Raw genomic sequence first — 25,536 nt, forward strand, 5'->3', positions numbered from 1 at the left:
AGGATTTGAACCAAGCTGTTTGGCTCCAGAGTGAAAAAACGCCATCAGCTGTGCTAAAAAAAAAAAAAAAAGCAAAAAAAAAAAAAAAAAAAAAGCCCTAGGCTCAAGTGCATCTGATATCCTATTTACCTACATTTGTGAAATGGTTCCCAGGTGGTTATGGTGCACCTGGAAATTTGAAAACCAGCACTCCGTGATTTGGGGTGTAAAACGATTTAATGGCCCCAGAAACTGATGACCTAATGGACCTGGCAGTACAACTAATTTCCTGTGTGACTTTGGGCAAATCAATTAATTTCTCTTAACCTCAGTATTCTCATCTGTAAAAAGAGACAAATCTTTTCTTTCCATCCTCTCAAAGTTGTATAGATCAAATATAAATGTGTGTGAAAGTTCTTAAGTGTTTTACAAACACACTCACACATTATTATTATTATGGGTGGGGTCAGTGAGAACAGACTGGAGAAGGAATGCTGTTGGCAAGGACTGAAGGGAGGGGAATCCACTTTATTTTCCTCATCAGAGTCCAGACAATAGTTTTTAGTATTGTGGAATTTCAAGGTTCTTTCCCAGTCACAGCCTCCCTCCCCGCACCTCCACGCTTTCGCAGTTTACTAACAGTAAAGGAGGAGGCTCCTCTCTTGTACAATATTCCTTTAGGCAAAAAACCTAACTGCTTCAGGTTCTGATCAGTGCCCAACATGGCACTGTCAGTCAGTAAGATATCAGATTTTTCCCTTTACGTGTTAGGGGCAAATATAATTAAACAATAGTCATCTTCACATTAGCAGAGATTGGGAACCATAACAGATATTTTGTGCTCATTCATAGTTAGGCATAGGGATGGTATATGCCACAGGCAGTTATCTTGAAAGGCACAGAACATGTTCATTCTTTATGCTTAATGTCTTAGTCCTTTCAGGCTCCTATAAAAAAATACCTTAGACTGGGTAATTTACAAACAATAGAAATTTATTGCTCACAGTTCTGGAGGCTGGGAAATCCAAGATCAAGGCACCAACATACTCACTGTCTGGTGAGGGCTCACTCTTTGCTTCATAGATGATGCCTTCTTGCTGCGTCCTCACATGGTGGAAGGGGCAAATGAGCTCCCTTGGGTTTCTTTTATAAGGGAACTAATCTCATTAATGAGGGCTCCACCCTCATTACCTAATCGCCTCTCAAGGGCCCCACCTCCAAATACCACCACATTGGGGATTCGGTTTCAACATATGAATTTTGTGGGGGGACACACAGACATTCAGATCATAGCACCTAAGGAGTCCAAACATTTGTTTTGTTTCTTATGTAAATAGAAGGATCCCCTTATTTTCAAGATGCATTACCCTTCTGAGGCCCTCTTTGCTACCCTCTGTTCTCCAAAGTTTTAGTCAAAGGATTCCATAAAAGGTATCAACACTTCTAAGATTCAAGTTGGGTCTGAGGTTTTGTGCAAACATCTGGCTTTCAATTTCTGAATGCCTAGGTCATTCCTGCCTCTCTGAAAAGAATGTCTGCCCATTCTTGGCAGCCATTCCCTGAGTGCTCCATCTCCATGACTTTCTTCTCTGTCATTTTGACTTTCTAACTAGGAAACACATTTCATGAACTTTCACTTGCAGAGCCGAGGCTGTATATGAGGTGACTCCAAAATTCATCTATATATTACAACCTAAGGCAGGCAAATGCTGTGTTCAAAATCACAAAGAAGAGGGAAAAAGAGAGAGAAGAGACAAAACCAAGCTTTGACAAGCAGTTCAGCCAGGCCAGCCCCTTGGAAGAGAGCCAGCTCTGGGAAAGCAGCAGCAGCTCTGGGTTTCACAGTTGGTGTGGAATGCACTTCAATACAGCTCAGCCTCCTAGTTAGAGGCCTAGTGTTTGATGATTCAGCTGCTTCCTGGCTGCCAGGAGAGATTTGGCCAACTGTTTGAAAAACACTGTCTGCCCCAGACCACACTTGTTTTTATTCTCTGCCTGTTGTCAGGGGCCTCTTCTGAAATGGAACATCTCAGGAAATCAAACCCAAACTATGAGGAGTTTATGCTGCCTCTCTGCCCCCTTTTCAAAGGCAATTAAACCAAAATAGGGATTGTTTGCAGCAAAGTGCTTTCCTAGTGATGTTGAAGGCAGACAATGTGTTATCAGGAAATGATCTCTCATTAGATCTCCTTTAGATCAAATGAAAGCCATAGTGTGCTAGCAGGCTCATCAGACATTAAAGGCACAGCTGAGATATGCTATTGCTGAACTCCCCATATATCAGTTTGTTCAAAGATACAGGTTAAAGGGTAATGGAGACAAGTATTTTGGGAAGGAACTGAGTAAGAGTCTCAGCTATAGGCTGGACTCGAACTCTACTTTTTGCTTCTGAGACATCCCTTAGAGCTGCAAGCACAACTTTCTTACAAAGCTGATCCTCAAAGTAGACTGGGCTTCCTCATACAGAAATGAACATATTACCATCAACATAGCCTGGCGATTAAGAGGATGGTCTTTGGGGTCACACTGCCTGAGTTTACAGCCTAGCTCCACCATGTATTATTTCTGTAAACTTAGGAAATTCAGTGATATTTCTGTGCCTCACTTTTCTTATTGTAAAATGAGGCTAATAACAGTACCTTCTTTATGGGGTCGTGAGATTTAGAGGATAAATGAGTTGATGCATGTAGAGTGTTTAATAGGGTCTAGCATATGATAAGCCTACAATAATAGTAACAATTATTTTTGAAGTTGTTATAATACTATTGCTATAATAGTATTATAACATATAAATTATAATATGAGGCACTTCATAAAGTTCATGGAAAGATTCATCCTATCTTTTGATTCTATTTTTCCATGAGCTTTCTGAAGCACGCTCATACATATTGTTATAAGTCTATATAATACTATTGTTATAATATTAACAACTATTATTGTTATTATGTCTCTGGAGGTATTCTAGCCAATACCTCTTATGGACCATGTGACAGAGTGATTGAGAACACAAATTTTTTAGTAAGACAGTCTTGGATTTGAGTTCCAGTTCCACCACTTACTAGCTGTTTGGACCTGGGTAAGTTACCTAACCTCTGCAAGCCTCAGTTTTCCCATCTGTAAAATGGGGATAATAATGGTACATACTTCATAGGGTTGTTGTGAAGATTAGTAAACTACATGGCAAACTACGTAAAATGCTTAGTGCAGTGGCTGGCCCATAGTAAGCACTCAATAAATGATAACTAATAATATGTCAAAGACTCTGTGACTCCATAAACCCCATTTCTGTTCTTTTGGCTCTATTTTAATACTAGATAGTATTTTAAAGATTTGGTCTCTGATAAGAAGTCCTTATACACAAGAAGCAGATTGAAAGCTACTGTCTCTCTCCATTTCCAAAAAAAAACCAGTGATGGTGTTTTCATTAACTCCTCACTCAGGAGGAAGCAGAGTTACCCAAGATGGCAGGAAATGGAAAATGGAACTCCTTTCTCCCCAGCCCTTAGATATTTCAATGGTCTCAATAGTCACTTGGGCCAGTCAGCTGAAAAGGAAACCAACTCGAAGCAAAACCAGGGTAAATTGGCCATTAACAACTCTTTCTTTATATGAAAATGCTTGGCGATTTGTCAGACTTTTGGCCCACTCAATATTTCTTGGTCTATTCTTTCTTCCTCTTGTATGGTGAAAACCTGGGTGGGATGGGAAGGGTAGCAAGGAAGAGAAACAAGTCCCTGGCCCTCAAAGCCTCCCCTGTGGCCTGGCATGGAAAGTAGGCTGGTCTTTATAGAGAAGACAGCGTGACCCTGCTGAAAAGAGAAGCCCATCTAAACAATTGCAATGGTCTCCTACTTCTCTTGTGCTCCAGCCTGTTCCTCAGCTGGGAAACATCATGCTTTAGAGGGAACATGGTGTCCCCTTTCTCTTGCACTTGCTGTGTGAACATGCAGAAGGTGTCACATTCTCCTCTGTTCTTCAAGCAATAAATATATTGAGTTTGAGGATGACAGCATTGCTCTAGCTCCATCCTGAGGTGTAAAGAGCTAAGAGAGAAAGAAGGAAATAAGGAAAGACCACAATAGTGCATTGGACTTGCAGAGGGAGAGAACATTCCTTGTGCTACAAAGTGGAGTAGGGCGAAAGAGAGGATAGGGAGGGAGGTTGGAGATAATTGGGTGGGGGACACAGGGTACAAATGTAATTTGCGGTAATGGATATACAGCCAATATGAATCTGTCCCCTATATCATGAGCACAAGGGGTGACAATCAGCTTTGTATCTCATGAATATTCATAACCAATATAAATAAATAAATAAAATTAAAAAATAATAATAATAACAGCTTTACTGCTTAAATACTGATTCTTATTCCTTCTTTGTTTTTCTAGGTTTATTGTCCCGATTACACCTCCAATATAGTGTTAACTAGAGGTGGTGTGATCAGGAAAACTTGTCTGGTTCTGATTCCCAGGAAAAGGTCTCAGTAATCCTGAATTTATTATGTTGCTTATTATAGGTTCATTTTACACAAATTTAACCAGATTAAAGAAGTTGCCTTCTTTTTGTTTTTTTTCTAAGAAATATGTTTTATGACTACTTGTTGAATTTTAAGAAATGCTTTTTTACACTAAAAAAAAAAAAAGAAAGAAAAAGAAACTAGATCCTAATCTACAGATTCTCAAAGAGTGATTTATCGTGTCACTGGAGAATTTACCTCCATGGTATCGAAACCTGACTTTTTGCCTGAATTTACAGAATTGCACATGTAAATCCTGGCAGGGGACACCCTTGCATGTGGCTGTGGTTCTGCAAAGTCCAAACTAATTCTCTTCTTTCTCCTCATTAATTTCTATAGTGGTTTCAAAGCAGCTTCAAGAGATTTCCTGATGTCTGATTAACTTCATCCTCCTCAGGCCCTTCTCAACTCTCTTGCCTCCACCTCCTTCATCTTCATCTTTACCAGGTCTCAGATGATAGAGAAGCAATTAACCCCCTTTGGGAGACTTTCCTTGCTCCCTACAACACATCATTAGCAAACCATTCTTTTATAAATTTTAAAGGAGGAAACAAAAATATATGCAGAAGTCATTTTCTATTACTACTTAAGAACAGTTCGCGGCATTTTAACAATGAAAAGCAATGAATAATACTTTAATAGTAACTGTAAACAGCAGCCCACTGGATTGTACTTATTAATAGTTATGTATTGGGTACAACAGAATACAAAACAGATTATTTTGGCAGAGAGGTTTCTACAAGAGACGTTTTTCAAAAACCAATCTGGGATGCAAAGCAAACCTTGCTGGGTTTTGGTGGAAACAGTATAAGTAAGTTCTGTCAGCAATGGTGTAAAGAACAGGCAAATCTGGACAGAGCCTTTGTGGATGGTCACACTGTGTCCATCTGGGGTGGGAGGAGACAAAGAGATTAGTTCTGAAAGGTAAAGTATCTTCTCTCTCAACTCTGTTGAGTCTAAGCCTTGAGAGTCAATTTACCCAAGGATAATTGAGCTCAGAATGGCTTATACCATTCCAAATCTGAACTGCACCAAAATCCAAGCCTGAACTGCCTGTTTTCTGCACAGGCCATCTCTTTGGTCAGGAAGTCCATTCAGAGAAACAACTTAGTGGATAGATTTTACATCATGTTGTAATTTAATGATATAAAATCAAAACAAAGGGAGATAGCTTTAAGGAGTTTTTTCATCTCCTTTATGGAACAACCTCTACCACCTAAATATTTCTTGGCAGACCTATGCTCAGTTATCTGAAGTCAGAACATTCTCTCCCTGGGAAGTGCTAGAGGTACTTAATGTAAACAGACATACAGTAAACATATTTGCTACTTTCTCTGATGACAATGTTGATTTTAGGAGAAAAGTCCACATAACACCTAACGAAGTTCTGATTTTCCCCTCAATGACTCACTGAAATTTTTTTGACTTTTCAGATTCTCTTTTAAAAGTTAAAAGTTCTGGGGCTTCTGGTCAAGATGTCAGAATAGATGGTCCCTAGCATCACTCTCTCCCACAAATCAACCAATTTACAACTATTAGAAAGCAATGAAAGCCAAGCTGGGGCCACTAGAGCTCAGGAGAAGAGGAGGAGAGACCTACGGAGTTTATGATGGTGGAAGAAGGCACAATGAGAGAAAGAAAGTATCACTCCCACCATTTCTAATCCTGGCTGCTTCAAGGCTGAAGCTGCTGAGCGCATGGAGCAGGAGTTGGCAAAAGCTGCAGCTGTGCCCTTTGGATGAAGTTTCTTGGAGGTGCTAGGGGAGAAGAGGGCCTTGACCACTAGCAAGACCACTAACAGCGTTCCTGTGGACTTACATAGGAGCAAGGAACCACAGACAACTGAAAAAAGGAGCCACTCAGAGGCTGGTGAGTCATCACAAGGGACCTGTGCACAGCTTATGCCATGGGAAGTGTTTGGAGTGTGGGCAGTGGGGGAGACAGGCCACTGGGGGAACATTGGGGCCTGGATGTACAGCTGATTTGCCCTCCAATCAGTGCAGGACCACTCAGTGGAGACTCGTTTTGCTGAAAAGACTCAGGCCCAGACCATAGTTTCCACACAACCCAAGTGTACCAGACCTCAGAAGATCCAGATGTACATGCAAAGTCAACAATTAAAACCTGAGCACAGAAAGCCTTCCCCATGGAATCAGCAGCAAAGCAACAATTTAGCTCAACTACAGGGCTCAAGTGCTGGTCCCCACAGGAAGTTCTCCTACTTTAGAAGTAAGCAAAAGACAACAAATTAGTTCCAGTGTAGAGTTTAAGTGGTGGGAACAGTGAATAATCCAACACAGAACTGAAAGAAAAAGCAAAATATGAACAGATCAAAGACAAAGTCTGATATTAACTAGTAAAGGTCTAACACCACCAAAGAACACCTATAAAACCTGAAGGACCAGAAGCCCCCTGAGCTCCCAAGCCAGGGAGCTGTGGGGGACATGGGCCTCAGCCATGCCCTTCCCAGCAACAACCACTGAACTGCTGCAGGAAGTGCCCCTGGCTCCCAAGCCAGTGTGGTGAGAGGCCAAAGGACTCAGCCATGTCCCCCTTGACATACGCAGCCAGCCCAGTGATGACTACCAGGTGCCATTTATTTTATTAAAAAAATAGTTAAAGGTTCCCTTGGTTGTCAGTTGCCCTAATCAGGACAAGGGCTGACCCTAGCCCCTTTGGGAAGGGCTCCCAGTTGCTACTAATCCCTCCATAATGCCTGCAAAGTCCTATTCCCTCCAAGCAAATAAGGGTCACTTACTGAACTTAATATCTGTCTCAACATGAGAGGCAGGCAAAGATGAAAGGACTAGTGGGGATCTGTGAGAGAGCAACAGCTTTATAAGGGGGAATTGGAAGTGTCTAGCCCATCTCAGTGCCAGATATGCAACAGGTATTTCTTTGACTTTTGGTGGACCAGTCAATTAGTTGACTTACTAATTCCTTTTCTAAGTCCTTTAATACTCCAACCACACATTGTTCACTACTTCTTTCTTCTCACTCCCCATTCTTTCCTCAGGTATTTATTGACGATAGTATTAAGCACTATTATAGTTACTAATTTGTGACTCCAGAGGTCTGTAGCATCTTTTTTTCTTACTATTTTCAACTCTGTTTATAACTTTTTAATCCAGTGCACTCCCTAGGTCTGAACTGTGCTCTTTTGGCTCTTTTCCAAGAGATATCATTTTTTTCACACCACAGAGAGAACTTTTCCTCAAAAACAATCAAGTGAGGGCCGGCCCCGTGGCTCACTCAGGAGAGTGCGGCGCTGGTAGCGCTGAGGCCGCAGATTGGGATCCTGTATAGGGATGGCCGGTGCGCTCACTGGCTGAGCGTTGTGCAGACCACACCATGCCGAGGGTTACAACCCCCTTACCGGTCAGAAAAAAAAAAAAAAAGAAAAGAAAAAAAACAATTCAAGTGAGCTTACTTGTACTCTATTGTAGCTTCTCAAGATGTGTAACTTACTCTCCCAAGTTTCCTTAGAATAGATGTTATGAACACCTTGTTATTATCATGGAAAATGAATTCCAAATCATTGGAGTAGAAAATTTATTATGTTAAAAGGTCAACACTTTAAAACAGCATTATTGGATAAGAAAACCAAATAAAATTATGAAATCAGAAAGACAAGAATAATTAATGTAATTCAAATGGGAGAGGAGCTATATTCCTCAACTTAAGTAGCCTGATGTGATGGAAAGAGGACTACAAGGAAGAGCAAGAAGGGAAAGAATTATAAATATAATTCATTACATATCTATTATGTTTTATGTCATTTAATTTAATTTCTAAATGAAGGCTGATATTTGGCTGGGCAGCAATTGTGCACCAATATGGTCAAACCAATTGTTTTCAGCAGGTGCTGCTCTGATTGGCCAGTGCCCAGGCTCTGTCAGTTGTCAAATACTTGGAATATCATTTAAAACCACAGCAAGTTTACAAAATAGTTATTGCTCCTACAAAGTAATTATTTTTCTCTACATTTCAAGGAAAGGTTTAATGAAATTAAATGAATCTACAGACAGCAATGGAGTGTTACATGAATTACCTCATTTACTCTTTTTTGAATATCCTTTATGAGGTATTATCCCAATGTTACAGATGAGGAGGCCGAGGTTCAAAGAGATTAAGTAAATTGCCCCAAGCTGCACAGGAGGAAGAGCAAGAGTTTGAATTTAAGCCCAGTTCTGTCTGACTCAGAGGTCCATTTATTTCGTTAAATCACACTGCCTCCAAAGGTCTTTGTCCTAAATTTTCCACAAATCCAGCTCTATGTCCCTATGTAGAATTTTCTGGGTTCCTAATTTTGTATTGTTGGCCTCAATGATCTCTAAGTTTCTCCCCAGCCGTAACCATCTATGTAAATGTCTAAGTTGAGGTCTTTGCTTAAGGAATCAACAAGGCATTTGTGTATACTCTAGTCTTTCCCATATGGAGGGAGAGTGTTTTCACTAGATGATCAGTTGCATCATTTTCCTTGATAAGTTCTCTCTTGTATAAAGAGAGGAGAACAGCTCAACACTCTGGCTGGGTACTTTTCGAGTGTGGTGTGACCTGTGGGAATTGAGCATGTTGATTCTGCTTCAGTAACTGATATTCTCAGGGTACAAAGAACTTTCTGACTTCACACAAAAGTGTCTATGCTACCCAACATTAGCTTCTGAGGAATTTTTCTCCTCATTGTTTTCCACCATAACCTAAGTTTGAGAAGTGTTGCACTGTAGGGGGTTGGTGACTAAATAAGCAACCAACATCAAAAGACCTGGGTTCCAGTTATGGGTCTTCCATTCTCTAGCCGCTGGAGCTTAGGGAAGGAGTTACGCTATGTATTAGTCCGTTTTGTGTTGCTATAACAGAAATACCTGAGACTGAGTAATTTATAAAGAAAAGAGGTTTATTTGGCTCACAATTCTGGGACAGCTGCATCTGGCATGGGCCTCAGACTGCTTCTACTCATGGCGGAAAGTGGCAGGCAGCCGGTGGGTACAAGCAGATCACATGGTGAGAAGAAGCAAGCAAGAGAGAGAGAGGAGATGCCAGGGTCCTTTAAACAATCAGCTCTCGTGGGAACTAATAGAGCGAGATCTCACTCACTACCTCTTCTCCCCCAGGGAGAGCATTAATCCATTCATGAGGGATCCACCCCCATGACTCAAACAGTTTCCAACACTGTCACATTGGGGATCAGATTTCCACATGAGTTTTGGAAGGACAACACATCCAAACTCCATCACCCTACTTTTGATCTCTCATTCTTTAACTCTCATAGGGCTGTTTTGAGCATCAAATGAGATAAATGGTGTCAAAGTACTTTTTAAGCTATATTTTCCTTTAGAAATGCATGATTACATTTTATATTTGACTAGTTACAGAATTCTTATAAACCATAGAATTTTGTCATGTCTACTTCAGTGTTCAGAATTCAGATATCTACTTCAGTGGTTAGAAAAAATATTTTGTAAATAAAACCCTTATTCCAATACAAACTTTATTAAAAAGAGTAATAAATAAAAAGATGGAAGCAAGATATAGCTGCTCTTATTGAAGCAAAAGTGGATATGCTCACTTCCCTGCCAATTCTGCTCCTTACCCTCATAGAGTCCCCCAAGTTCTCAGAACCCTAGGTTTTCACAGAAATAGTGTGAAAATCACTATCACTTACATAATCCACACCCCTGTGTACAGATGGGGCTGAGACCCAGAGAAGAAAGTGCACTTGCCTAGTGCCATTCACCTCATAGAGGGAGAGTTGGTACTGCGAAGCACACGACTCACACACAATATGGCAATATATTTTTCTTGGGTAATGGTAATTTCGATGGAGAAATAGGTAAAGATACTTTACTGGGACATAAAGTATCTGAATTAGGGTAAATACACTTTAATAAGTAGATTGTTTTGATTCAGGTAATTTGATGTGAAGGGTACAAGTCTAGGCAGCCTGACTCCAGAACCTGTGCTCTTTATGTTTTATAAGCACATACCATAGTGTCTTTCACATAGCGGATGCTAAATGTACATCAATTCTCTTCTGTTCTTACTAGAAACAGGAAGTATTTGGACAACCATAAGTCAGGGAGGTAAAGAAGAGGGAGAGGAAGAACTCAAACATTTGAACATAGAATCACATCATATCAAGGGGCAAACATGGAGTTAATATTACTATTGTTAATCACCTTCCTCACTTCCCACTCTCCTTAGCATCTGCCCTCCACCCTTGAAAATCATCCAGTTTGATCTTCAAGTCAGTGCACTAGAGCTGGCTGCCTTCCTGCCATAGGACTTCATCCAAACCTACACCTACAAAAGCCATATGTCTACTCCCTCCTGTATCTCATTAATGGTTATGTTGATGATCCAAACAGAATGGGAAAACTATGTTTGGGGAGAAGACTGTATGCCTGGATATACTTGGCTAGGGCAGAACGTGCCTGTCTGCAGAAGGAATTCTGCTTCCTATCTTCTCAGGATATAGTCTGTAATGAAGTTGCATTTGTGTTGCATTTTATACTCTCCAAAGAGCTTTTGCAGATGTTACCACATATGATCCTCACAAGAATCTTATGATTGAGGCAGAGCTAGTTCACTTAATAAGTATTTAACGCATCCTACTATGTGCCAGTCCTGGTTCTAGGCCTTGGTTTAAGCATGTGAGTAAAGTCAACTCCTACTCGTCCTCTTAGCTCAACACAAATGTCATTTTCTCAGAGAAGACTTCCCTTTTTCCTCCCTCTCTCCTCATATCCTGCTTGTATCCTTCAGAAGACTTAGCACAATTTAATTAAATATTTATTTGTTTATTGTCTGGCTTTCCTGTTTACACTATAAGCTTCAAGAGGGTTAAGATTTTGTCATGTTTCCTACTGAATCCCCCCACACAGCACAATGAAGAAGATTTCACAGTCTGGTAAAGAGAAAAAGACAAATACACATAGAAGTATAAGAAACTAGTCCTGATGTCTTGGAAGAAGTCTGTTTAGAGAAGGGGCCTAACAACAGAAGAAACACATTCTACTTATATGTGTCAGAAAAAGCTTCCCTGATGGAGTTATATCTGAGATGAATATTGAAAGATTATATGGGGATAATGATGGGTAAATACTCCCCAAAAGAGAAAGCAACATAGACAGTAGCATGGGGGCATAAGACAGCATGCCATATTCTAGAAACTGTAAGTATTTTGGTAATTTCTGGAGCATGTTAGAGTGAATGAAGGGTGTGAGTTGGTGAGAGATAAACTTGTAGACAGGAGCCAGGTTAGTAAGAGGACTTTGAATGCTGTCTTACCGAACTTATACTTCATTCCATTCTCAATAATAACAGCTACCAATTATTGATAACCTCCATTCACAATAACAACAGCTTCTACTATGTATTTCTTGTCTACTCACTGTAAGCTGATTACGTTACATACATTTTCCCTTTTAAAACTCTTTATCGTAGGCACAGCCCCTACTCAACAGACCTCAGTAGCTGCAGGCAGCCCCCATCCAGCAGACAGACAGCAGGAGCACATGCAGGGAACTCAGAAGCCATGGGCAGCACCCGCTGCTGACGCAGACACTGCTTCTGTATGGTTGGTCCACCACAGCCACCGCCATAGCCACTGTGACCACAAAGGTTGCTTGTCACAATAGCAGCAGCCACCATTGCCATTCATGAAGCCCACCAACCACTCAACTGCATTGACACAAGGAGAGTCACCAGTGGAGCCCATGGAAAGAGAAACTCTACTGGCCAGAAGAGAATGTGATGATATATTCAAAATGCTAAAAGAAAAAAAAAATCCAGCCAAGAATACTATACCCAAAAAGGTTATCCTTCAGAAATGAGGGAGAAATAGTGTATTTCCCAGACAAACAAAAACTGCAGGAGTTCACCACCACATGACCAGACCTACAAGAAACCCTAAAGGGAGTCCTGCATCTGGAATCCAAAAAATGATAATCACTACTATAAATACACAAGAAAGAACAAAATCCCACTGGTAGAACAAAAATGCAAATGAGAAAGAGAAACTAAATCTCACCACCTCAAAAAACCAACAAACACCAAAGACAAACAATAAAAGGGGAAGAAAGGAGCAAAAGATACTTAGAATATCCAAACAAAAATCAATGAAATGCCAGGTATAAGACAATACCTATAAATAACAACCCTATATGTAACTGGATTAAATTCCCCATGCAAAGAGACAGACTGACTGATTGGATTGAAATGCTAGACCCAACTATATACTGTCTCCAAGAAACTCACCTCACCTGTAATGACACACACAGTCTAATAGTGAAGGTATGGAAAACACACAAATGGAAACCAAAAATGAGCAGGAGTAGCTATTCTTATATGGGATAAAATAAACATTAAACCAAAAACCATAAAAAGAGACAAAAAAGTCCATAGTGATAAAGTGATCTATCCATTAAGAAGAAATAACAGTCATAAATATATGTGTTCCCAACACCGGAGCACTGAGATATACAAAGGAAACACAACTAGACCTAAAGAAAGAGATAGACACAAATACTATAATAGTTGGGGACCTGAACACCACTCTTTCCACAATGGACAGATTACCCAGGCACCAAATCAACAGAGAAACACAGAATTTAAACTGCACTTTAGACCAATTGGACCTGGCAGATATCTACTGCATATGTCATCTAACAACTACAGACTATATATTCTTCACATTAGCACATAGAATATTCCCCAGGGTGGACCACATGTTAGGTCACAAATCAATTCTCAACAAATTAATAACATTGAAATCATTTCAAGTATCTTTTCAGACCACAATGGATTGAAACTAGAAATCAATAACAAGCGAAATTCTGGAAACTATACAAATACATAGAAGTTAAACATGATCTTGAATGACCTATGGGTCCAAGAAGAAATTAAACAGGAAATCAAAAAATTTCTTAAACCTAATGAAAACAGACACATCTTACCAAACCCTGTGGAATACTGCAAAAGCAGTACGAAGAGAGAAGTTTATTTCAATGAACACATCAAAAGGATAGATCACTAATGGTAGTATGGACATTTTCACAATGTTAATTCTTCCAATCCAAGAGCATGGGATATCTTTCCATCTTCTTGTGTCCTCTTTAATTTCTTTCAACAGTGATATTCTTCACAGAAATAGAAAAAAACAATCCTAACATTCATATAGAACAATAAAAGACCCTGAATAGCCAAAGCAATCCTGAGCAATAAATAAATAAATAAATAAAGCTGGAGGCATTACACTACCTGACTTCAAATTATACTACAAAGCTATAGTAATCAAAACATCATGTTACTGGCATCAAAACAGATACACAGACCAATGGAACAGAACAGAGAATCCAGAAATCAGCCATATACCTTCAGCCAACTTCTCTTTGACAAAGTCACCAAGAACATACACTGGACAAAAGACTGCCTCTTTGATAAATGGTGCTGGGAAAACTGGACATCCATATATTGAAGAATGAAACTAGACCTTTACCTTTCACCATATACCAAAATCAACTCAAAATGGATTAAAGAATTAAATATAAGACTTCAAACTATAAAACTCCTGAAAGGAAACGTAGGGGAAACACTTCAGGAAGTAGGACTGAGCATAGACTTTACGAATATGACCCTAAAAGCACTGGCAACAGAAAGAAAAATAAACAAATGGGATTATATCATACTAAAAAGCTTCTGTGCAGCAAAAGAAACAATTAACAGAGTGAAAAGACAAGCAACAGAGTGGGAGAACATATTTGCAAAATATGAACAAAACAAAGGATTAATGTCCAGAATATACAAGGAAGTCAAACAACTTAGCAGTAAAAAAACAAGTAACTCAATTTTAAAAATGGGCAAAAGAGTTGAATAGGCTTTTCTCAAAGGAAGATATACAAATGGCCAACAGACACAGGAAAAAATGCTCAACATCATTCAGCATTTGGGAAATGCACCTCAAAACCACACTGAGATACCATCTCACCCCAGTTAGGATGGTTAATATCCAAAAGACTGAGAATGACAAATCCTGGAGAGGATTTAGAGAAAAAGGAACCATCCTACACTGTTGGTAGGACTCCAAAATGGTGCAGACTTTATGGAAAACAGTACAGAGATTCCCCAAGCAACTATAGGTAGAATTGCCATATTACCCAGCAATCCCATTGCTGGGTATATACCCAAAAGAATGGATATCATCATGTAGAAGGGACACCTGTACTCCCATGTTTATTGAAGCTCTATTTACAATAGCCAATAGTTGGAACCAACCTAAATACCCATCACTGGATGGGTGGATAAGGGAAATGTGGTATATATACACAGTGGAATACTACTCTGCCATAAAAAAGAATGAAATACTGCCATTTGCAACAACATGATGAACATAGAAAAAATTATGTTAAGTGAAATAAGCCAGGCATAGAAAGAAAAATACTGCATGTCCTCATTCTTAAGTAGAAGCTGAAAACAGAAAGAAAGAAAGAAAGAAAGAAAGAAAGAAAGAAAGAAAGAAAGAAAGAAAGAAAGAAAGAAAGAAAGAAAGAAAGAGAAAGAAAGAAAGAAAGAAAGAAAGATACAACAATCACAGTAATTTGCTGAACTTTCAAAAGGAGAGAACAGAACTGAGGCCAACAGAAGTGGGAGAGAGTGAGGGAGTGGAGGTGTTAGCAAGAAATATGTGAATGGCTACAAAAAAAGACTGCATTGTGTAATATACTAATTATCCTTATTTGGGCATCACATATTGCACATAGGTATTGATATTCAACACTATACCCCAATGATATGTATAATCATGTTTGAATAAAATAGTACTATAGAAAATTTCACACGTATGTAAAAGAAGAAATAATGGTATAATGAATTTTTAAAAATTGATTTATTATTATTATTTCTTACATTCTAAGATGTTGTTGTGAAGCAGCTGGGAGAGAGGAGGAGAGGGGAAAGGAGAGAGGCGTAGGGTGGGAGAAGGAGGAAGAAAGGGGATGTGGCTGAGGCCTGTGGCATCCCCCTCATTCCGATAGGGTAGCCCAGGGGGCTTCCAGCAGCAGCTTGGTCAATCACTGGGCTGGATATGGATGTGGGGGGGAGGGTGGTGTGACTGAGGCCTTTGGCCCTCCACCACCCCGGCATAGGAACACTGGGTGCTTCTGGTGGGTATAATGAAATTTCATGTCCCCATTACCCAACTTCAACAATTATCAACTCATGCCAATTATTCTGGTAATCTATTGCTACATTAAAAAAGTACCCTCAAAATTTAGTGGCCTAGGGGCCGGCCCGGTGGCGCACTGCGACAGTGCGCCACTTGGGAAGCGCGGTAGCGCTCCCGCTGAGGGTTCAGATCCCACATACAGACCGGCTGCTCACTGGCTGAGCGAGGTGCGGGAGCAACACCGAGGGTTGTGATCCCGTTGCCGGTCCCGGTCCGGTACGGGCGCGACACTGAGGGTTGCGATCCGTTGCCGGTCATGAAAAAAGACAAAAAGGAAAAAAAAAATTTAGTGGCCTAAAACAACAAGGATTTTATTATTTCCCACAGTTTGGGGAGCCAGGAGTTTTGGCAGGGCTTGCCTGGGCAATTTTGCTTCTCGTAGCACCAACTGAGGCTGTTAAGTAGTACTCAGCTGGTGGATGAGCTGGTCTGGATGATCCAAGACAGCTTCACTCCTATGTCTGGTGGCTTGATGGGAATGGCTGGAAGGCTGAGATAAGCCAGAACTGTTGACAGGAGTAATTAAATGTAACCTCTCTGGCATGTCGGTCTCAGGGTAGTCAGACTTCTCCCTGAGCAAGTGTCCCAAGACAACTAGGTGGAAGTTTTATGGTCATTTTTGGCCTTGCCTCAGAAGTCACACAGCATCACTCCTGACATATTGGTTCTAAGTGAGTTATAAGGCTTGCTAAGATTCAAGGAGAGTGGAATTAGATTCTACCTCTTAAAGGGGGCTGGGTGGCAAGATCACATGATAGAAGAGCATTTGGGTGAGAAATACTGTTGCAGCCATATTTGGAAAACACGATCTGCCACACCAATCTAGTTTCATTCCTCTCGCCACCCTTCCCACTTCCACAGACTATTTTGAATTAAATTTTAGGCACCACATTTTTTATCTGCAAATATTTCTCTATATACAGACTCATTTGATTGTCACCCCACCCTTATGAGGTTAGACATTTTTTATTGCCATTTTATGAATGAAGAAACTGAAACAAGAAAAGTTTGAATCACTTGTCAAAAGCCACAAAACTAGTTGGTGGTTCAGGCAAGACTTAAACCTAATATGATTGATTCTAGTGCCTATGCTCCTTCCATATTGCTATTTTATAATAGAGAACCCCTGAAAGATTTTAAACAGGGAAGTAATATAATCATGGCGTATTGAAAAGATTTCCCTAGTCACAATGTAGAAGGTAGATTGGAAGGGCTGGAGTGGAGACAGAGAAACGAGCTATGAGGCTATAATTAATCTAGGCCAGTGATTCTCAAATTTTAATGTGCGTATGAATCACCTAAAGATCTTGTTAAAATGTGGATTCTGATTCATTAAGTCTGTAATGGAGCCCAAGATGCTGCATTTCTAAAAAGTTGCTGCTTGACTGAAGACCACATTTTGTGTTGCAAGGGCCTAGGGTAAGGATGATGGAAGCCTGAACCAGGGAAGTGATACTAGAGAAAAGGGGTAGCAGAGAAAAGAAGATAGAATCTATAGAAATTGTTTATCATAGGTAGTAGCATTCCCATTGTCCAATTGATACTTAGGGAGGGTTAAGAGAGGATTATATATCTAGTTAGCAACTAAGCTAGGACCAGAACCCAAACCTGCTGATTGCTCATTCCACTTATTTGCCACCCAAAGAAAGTCACACAATACAGCTACAAAGCATTAGTATTCCAAGTAAAACCAAACAATCAAAGTCTTTTACCAATATGTTACACACAAAATTTAGTTCACATTTGCTCAGCTTTAAATTTCTCTCTCTTAACTATTTCTTAAATTCTGTGTACTTTCCATTTCTCTTGCATAAGGTGGAACATATAATGGAAAAAATCATGTGTTTTACTATATTTAGCTAAGCAAAGCGTCATTTTATGGTGTTTCATTTAGAGTACTGGGATATCCAGGAGCTATGCTACCAAGTCACTGGGAACTTCTACCTTGGGTTTGATTGACAGAAGCCTTTACAGAAGGGGTGAGATTTGATCTGGATCACACAGAATGAAAGGACCTAGACAGGAGGAAAGGAATGATAGATGCATTTCCTGAAGTAAAATGGTGGGAATAAGATCCAGGGGCAGGAAAATACAATATGAACTGCATATATGAATTACATGGTAAGCCTCTGCTCACATCCACCCCCCACCCCAAATTGGTTTTAACAAACAGGGGAAAATCATGGGTGGCCTTTTCGGCAGCAGTTGTTTTTGAGAGAATTACTATTATAATAGAATGCCTTGGACTTAGATGAGGTTTGGGGGTTGGGGGTGGTGTCACCAGAGATGAATATCATATCCACATATCCATCTGTCAATCTGAATGGACATGTGTTTAATGACTATCCCACCCCAGGGGAAGAGGGAGAAGGCTCTCTACTTCTCCTGTTCAGGCCCTGGCCACGCTCTCCCATTCCCAGGAAATATTCACAAATGCAGCGGCTCTATGTTTAACCATGTGAGGAACTGCCAGACTGTTTTGCAAAGCAGGTGCATCATCTTACAACCTCACCAGCAACGTATGAGGGTTCCAACTTCTTCACATCTTCACCAACCCTTGTCATTGTCTGCCTTTTTGATTATAGCCACCCTAGTGGCTGTGAAGTGGTGTTGCTTTATGGTTTTGGTTTGCATTTCCCTGATGGTTAATGATGTTGAATATCTTTTCAAATGCTTATTGCTGTCTGTATGTCAGTTTCTGATTATAGGCAACCTTTCCCAACTCTGGTAACACAGAATTATCATATGACCTGGCAATTCTACTCATATGTATATAACCAATTAAAAACATATGCTCACACACCAAAAACTATATGGGAATGTTCACAGTAGTATTATTCATAACAACCCCAAAGTGGAAACAACCCAAATGTTCATCAACTAATGAACGGATGAACAAAGATAGTACATCCATACAATGGAGCATTATTCGGCAATAAAAAGGAATGAAGTACTGATATATGCTACAAGATGGATGAACCTTGAAAAGATTACACTAAATGAATGAAGCCAGACACAAAAGGTCACATGATTCCATTTATATGAAATATCCAGAATAGGTAAATTCATAACAGAAAGTAGAATTGTTGTGACAGAGGCTGGGGGAAGGGTAATTGGGAGTAACTGCTTAATGAGTATGGCGTTTTATTTTGGAGTAATGAAAATGTTTGGAAGTCACTAAACTGTTCAGTATAAATGGTTAATTTTATGTTAATTTTACCTCTAGACAGTTGACGCGGGCTCCAGCACACCACTGCCTGAAGATTTTGTCCCCCAAAGTCAGAAAGATCCCACCGTTCATGACTTATGATAGTCATTTGCCACCACTGAGGCACAGTATAGAAATGACTAGCAACTTGAATGTGGAGGGGATGAACCTCTGGAGGGCAAATATTTAATAATATCTCAACTATATTAATTCATCACCTTTCTGTCTACCTCTCTATCTAACTTCTTACTCACATTTATTGAATACTTAACGTGTCAGACACTGTACTAACACTTTACTATCTTGCGTAATTCTCAGAACAATTTTATGTATGGGAACGTTCAAGACTAGAAATGACTTAAACAAGATCCCACACATCTTGGATTGGCAGAGATGGGATTTAAACTTTGGTTTACCACACACAGCCTGTTCTCTAACATTCAAACGGAAGCCTAGGGTAGCCATGGGAATGGTACGAAGCCATGTTCCTTCGGTACCCTCAGGCCCTGTGGGAAACCCAATGGTGAATATGGCTATTTGTCAAAGACTTCAGTCCCGTTTCAGAACAGGTGGCCTTGGAGCCTTCTGAGGAACTGTGGGACTGTGGGGCTGTTTAGCTGTCAGAAATGATGTGGTCAAGACTATAGGGCTTGCCCTAATCTAAGGTTTCCTTTATCATTTCTTTCAGAAAATTCAAAGAAGAATTTAAATATTTGGGCGGTTTTGCAGGGAGCTGAAATGTGTATTGCTTCCAGGGACCTGTAGGACCATCATTTCTAAAGACCTCACTTTCCAGATGAAGAAACAAGCTTATAGAAGGAAATCACTTCCTAAGGTCAAAATGGCTGGTTCAGTCAAGCATCACAACCAGATGAGGGAGTAACTGGAAGAATTTTGTCCTCATACTCAACCTCTTCATTTTCCACTCTTCTTTTTTTTTTTTTTTTTAATGTTCCTTCCTTGTCTCTTTAATCTGGATATGCTTTCATAAGAGTCTGGTACACTTATTCAACCCAGGGTTGACATACTCTTTCTTAAGAAAAAAAAAAAAAAACTTTATTATAGAATTTTTAAATAGATTGTTTATAAATTATATATAATATATAATAATTATATTTTACTGAATTGGTGACTTATTGATTGATTGATTGGTGGAATATTTTCAAGTGAGTCCAGAGTCTAGACAGCATATTGTTGCAAGGTATATATTCATAAAGAAAAGCGGTGTGACATAGCAAAACACAAACAAACCTAAAGCATACACTGGGCTGAAGTCACTAACTAGCTATATGATCATGGGAAAGTTATTTAAGCCCTTAGTTGTGTTTCCCTAAAAAAAGGAAAAAAAAAACAACTATATTTTACTATTTTACTTTCAACATTCAAATTCTATAATTATCCGAATTCTTCTAGGGATATTTGAATTCAAAAAGGAAACAAAAATTTAATGTTCCCCAGTTATCTGGCAAAGGAAAGTGGTTTAGGGAAGCATTAGCTGTGAGGACGGGAGAGGAATTGTTCAGAGGTCTTAAAGTCACCCTTTGCAAGCAGCTGCCAAAACATTTCCACAGAAAGCTGGTCTTGACTACCACAACTACCAAGTGTGGCTCTGAGAAATGCAAAATTATGCCCTCATTCCTCTTTACTAGTGAACTTTCAGGATTAGTTGTTTAAATAGCCTGAAAATCATTAAAATGGGAATGTCTGAATTAAAATGGGAAATGTGCTGTAAAGATAAAATGTTTTCCAGCTTCAAACAAATGTCCGTTTTCTGAAGTATCCAAACACTCCACAAATTGTTTAACCGTAGGATTTTTTTTTTGTCCTTTTCTTTGTTTCTTTTAATGTGGTTTGTGAGAGTAGTGAAAGGGTAGTTTTCAAGTTGAATGCTGCCACCTGCTGGTTGACGGGCAGCACTGAGCTGGAGTAGGAAGATCTTTCTGCCGGATTCACAACAAAAAACAAACAAAACACCACACAACTAAAGGCATGAGATGTACAAATCAAAAAGCAACTTGAATACTTTTATGGCTTATTATTTTACCCACAAATCTGTTTTTCTGATATAAGTAAAATACTATTATTTCAAAAATTTGTAAAATATGGAAAAATGAATATAGGAAAACACAAATTTCCTATCGTTCCCAAATTCTAACATGTTAGTGCATTTTCTCCAATCTTTGTTCATTTCATTTTTTGCAATATTCTGATTTTCATTCAAAATTCAATTTTTTCCATGACTCTGACTTTCATTCAACAAATATTTATTGAGCATTTTTCATATACAAGGCACTTTGTTAGGCACTGGAGATAAGACAGTAAAGAAAAAAAATCTAGAAAGTCCCTGCCCTCACAGAGCTTGCATTCAAGGATAGAGGCGACAGTAAACAGATAAACAAATGAAGACATAATTAAATGTTAGATCATGATAAATACTGTGAAGAAAATGAAAGCATGATAAGGGGATAATGAATGATTGAGTGCTACTTTAATAAGGTGGAAGGACATTTGAGCAGCAATCTGAATGACTAGAGGGAGGAAACATGCAAATTTGTGGGGAAAGTATCTTTTAGAAGGAAAAGTGTTCTAGGCTGATGGAAAGGCAAGTGCAGATGCTCTGAGGCAGGAGTATCCTTACTGTGCCAGAGGCAGAGCAAGCAAATTAGAGTGGCTGGAAAGGTGTGCGGGAGATGAAAACTGGAAGGAAATATGATAGGAGAGCACAGCCAGGGATCAAATCCCAAAGAGACAAAACTAAGTACAGACAACTCTGTAGGGTTTCCCCTCATTTAAATCCACTTAACATAACAGAGCTGCAGCTTGAACGATAAGCAGGATCCACAGTCAGCAAAGGAGGAAAAGAGCATCCAAGAAAGAGACAAAATTGAAGCAAAGTCATGAATACTATAGAAGCTAAATGTATGGGCTCTGGGACTTGAGAGATCTGGGTTCAAATCCCAGCTCTCCCACTTCTAGTTGTACTGTGATTTCCCCATCCCTAACCAATAAATACAGTTAATCAGTTGGTCCAACACAGGCCCTTTCTCTAGGAACCCTGAGATCAGGATGGCTACACTGATGAGTGCTGTAGATCCAGCCAAGCAAAGGGTCACACAATATCCACTATTATATACTGAATAAAGTATCAGAGTGGGAATCTAGTGGAGGGGAGGTGGGGAGTTTGACACATTAAAAAGTAAAAAGCAGAAAAACTGAGACAGATGTAGAATGGGAGACAGGTGTAGGTGCTATAATTTCACCTGATCTTGGGTAGGAATTTTAGTTACCACTAAGGAGTAGCATAGTATATAACCTCAAACTTTACTGTGCATCATAATTTTCTGAAAAGTTCGTTAAAACAAAGATTGCTGGGGCTCACACCCGGAGTTTCTGATTCAATAGGTCCGGGATGAGGCTTGAGAATTTGCAAGCTCCCAGGTGATACTGATAATGCTGGTCTGAAGACCACACTTCGAAAATTAATACTATCATTGGTGCCAAATGAGGCAAAAATGTAAGATTCAGTCAACCTGTTTCTTTGTTCACATACTGCCAAATGGCTAGAGTGCTTATCTCTCAGCATTGTCCAAACTGATTGATTGTGTTCATATACTTCTGATGTTATTCAAGGTAGAGAGGGAGAGAGTTGTGAATTATATGGCTATTGTTTAACATATAAAAAAAGACCATTTGCAGCTTGGAAAATATTGCTCGGTTCATTGCCTTACGCTGTTTCTCTTTACCCATTATTACCCATCAGCAAGTAAGACATTGAAAACAATACATTTATCCTGTATTCTCTGTCAATGAGGGTATGAGAAAACAAGCCTTTTCAAATTCTGGTAGTGGGGATGTCAAATAGTACAACCTTTCTGTACAGCAATTTATTAATATTTGTAACATTCTAAATATATACTATTTGACCTAGCAATTCTACTTCTGGAAAATTATCATGTGGAATGAACTGGAGATACATTGCAAAGATATAAGTACAAGGCACCTCATCATATAATTTATGAAAACTCAAACAGGAAATAGCCTAACCGTCCAGCAATGGGGAACTGGATAAATACTGTGGAAATCTTTGCTGTGGAAGAAATCTTAGTGACAGGAAAATAAATACGGAGGTAGATATTACAACCGTTATGTGTGTATGTATGTATGTAATATTTTTTGGCATTTTTTATTTTCTAACATTTCTGCAATGATCGGAAGAAACGTTCTCCAAATCACTTGGTATAAATTACAATAGGAAGCTTCACACACATTGTCTCTCTCTATATTCAAAATGAGGGCTTTTGAGCAAATCTGTATCAAAGTCTACAGACCTTAAATCAAACTGATGATCATTTTGCTTCCCAAAACAATGCTATAAGACAGTCTTCACTGTCTGTTAATTTGATTAGGAAAACAATTGTAGAAGTGAGCTAGACTAGAATCTAACTTTTCCTATATCTCCATACTTTGCTCCATTTTCCTTGCACAAATACCTATTAAGGGTGAGTAGAAAATTTCTTAAATTAGGCTTAAAAACACCAGCCTTACATAGAAGAACCACATAATTACAAACTCACCATTTTCTGCGTATTCTAACAACAGGCTTGGCTGAACACAGTACTGGAGGTCCAAACTACACTTTGATTGTCTGTATCAGGATCACTATTATTTTGGGTCCCAAGTCATGTTTACATTTAAATTTTATTTAGTGTGTTCACCAAAAAAATGACAGAAGAGTTTAAAATTCTTATAAATTCATGTCAAAAATAAAAGCAGAAATTCCTAGAAAAAATCTAAAAGCTAGGATACAAATTTAGCATTTTAACGATCAAATAGTAGAATGCAATCTTACTGACTGAATTCTGCGTCGCAGAATATTTAGTCATAAAAGGTACCTATCAGGCTGGCCAGTTAGCTCAGTTGGTTAGAATGTGGCCTTTTAACACCGGGTCAAGGGTTCAGTTCCCATTACAGGCATAATAATAATAATAATAATAATAATAATAATAACAACAACAACAACAATAATAATAATAATAAAAGATACTTAACAATTACCTTGCTCTATTGATGAAATGGAGCTTTCCTAGGATTCTAGAGCTCAAGGAACAGAATTGACCAAAGAAATAAATTCTCTAATGTTAAAAAGTCGTGTAATTCTGAAAACATAGCTGCTTTCCTAAAATCTCTCACTCTAAATCATCTTCCTTCTCATTCTCCTTCCCGCTCTTTTATTACAATGAACAAAGCTAAATATTTTTTTTCCTTCATGTGAATGCTTAGTTTTGATGGATTACTCACAGTAAAACTTACACAAGGAAAAATACTTTAATAAGAACTGTAAAAACTTAAACACTGAAAGAATATATATGCTCTTGAATTTAATTTACTGCAATCTCCCTGGTAACAGTAAATCTTTAAGAGGAAAGGACATTTTGGTCTTCAGTCGTTGATGAATAATCTTGGTCTTTGCATAATTTTCAGCATAGAGAATCTCTCGTTAAGTGAAATCTTAGTCTGTGAAAGAGAGAAAAGTTATAACTTTGAGTTAGCAATCTTACAAAATACTCACGAAAACTTGTTTACTAAAAATAGAGGATGGTTGGAGAAGATTCTGAGTGAGAGGCAGAAGCCTCTACGAGTTTGTAGAAACTATATAGTGCTCTTCTTCTCTGTGACCCTAAGCATGAAGTAGTTTACCTGATCTCTGGTATACCATTAAGGCCACTTCTTGGTTCCTACAAGCTAAATAGTGGCTTTAATGGAAGAACAAGGAAGAGTAAGTGGGTAAGATAATAAGTCAGACATTTCTGTGCAGTGGAGATCAAATGCCTCGACTATGCCTAGGGATTTGATGATCTGCTTTGTGAAGACAATCCGAGGCCCAACTGACTTCCAGTTGGTACTATTAATCTACATCCAACTGGAATAAGATCACCCAAGTTCCATCCTTAACTTCCAGTTGCATCCTTAGATAGACGCCACTGAGCCTAAGTTTCTTTCCCCACCTTCCAGAAATACTCTTTCCAAGAATACCCCTAAATCTAAATCAGAAACCAGATTAGTACTGCTCTGAGGCACAGATAGTCTGTATTTATTACTATATTTTGCCTATTTTCCACTTATGGTTCATACACTTTTATGCAGAACACAATTAATCAGAACATGGATGGAATAGTATACTCTGGTTAATTTAGCCTATTGCTAACTGAAGGTTGCCAGAAAACTCTTTTGGTTTCAACTCCTGCTGTGAACATTTTTAAAAACACATTAATGTACTTTCTTGATTTTAGTACATGGTCTGGTAAACAGAGCTGTCTCATGTTGAGCCTTAAGGCCACCACAGATGTAAATGTATAGTAGGTTGGGCTAAATCCATGTTCAATTCCAAGTTTATTTAAGAAAGAAGTAATTGAGGTTTTCTTATTTTCTCGACCTTTGTGTCTTTCACAAAGGTAGAGTACACAGAAGAGATTTTTTGTGTATAAAGGGTTCCAGATAGGCTCTGGTTAACCACATTTTTTTCCTATGCATAAAAGATACTCTCCTTTATACCATATAGGACTAAAATAGACATGAATTATTTAACATCTGGTGAATGAGCTTATTGTG

This window comes from Galeopterus variegatus, unplaced genomic scaffold, assembly GCF_000696425.1.
Source record: "Galeopterus variegatus unplaced genomic scaffold, G_variegatus-3.0.2 Scaffold1735, whole genome shotgun sequence".
NCBI classification, from domain to species: domain Eukaryota; kingdom Metazoa; phylum Chordata; class Mammalia; order Dermoptera; family Cynocephalidae; genus Galeopterus; species Galeopterus variegatus.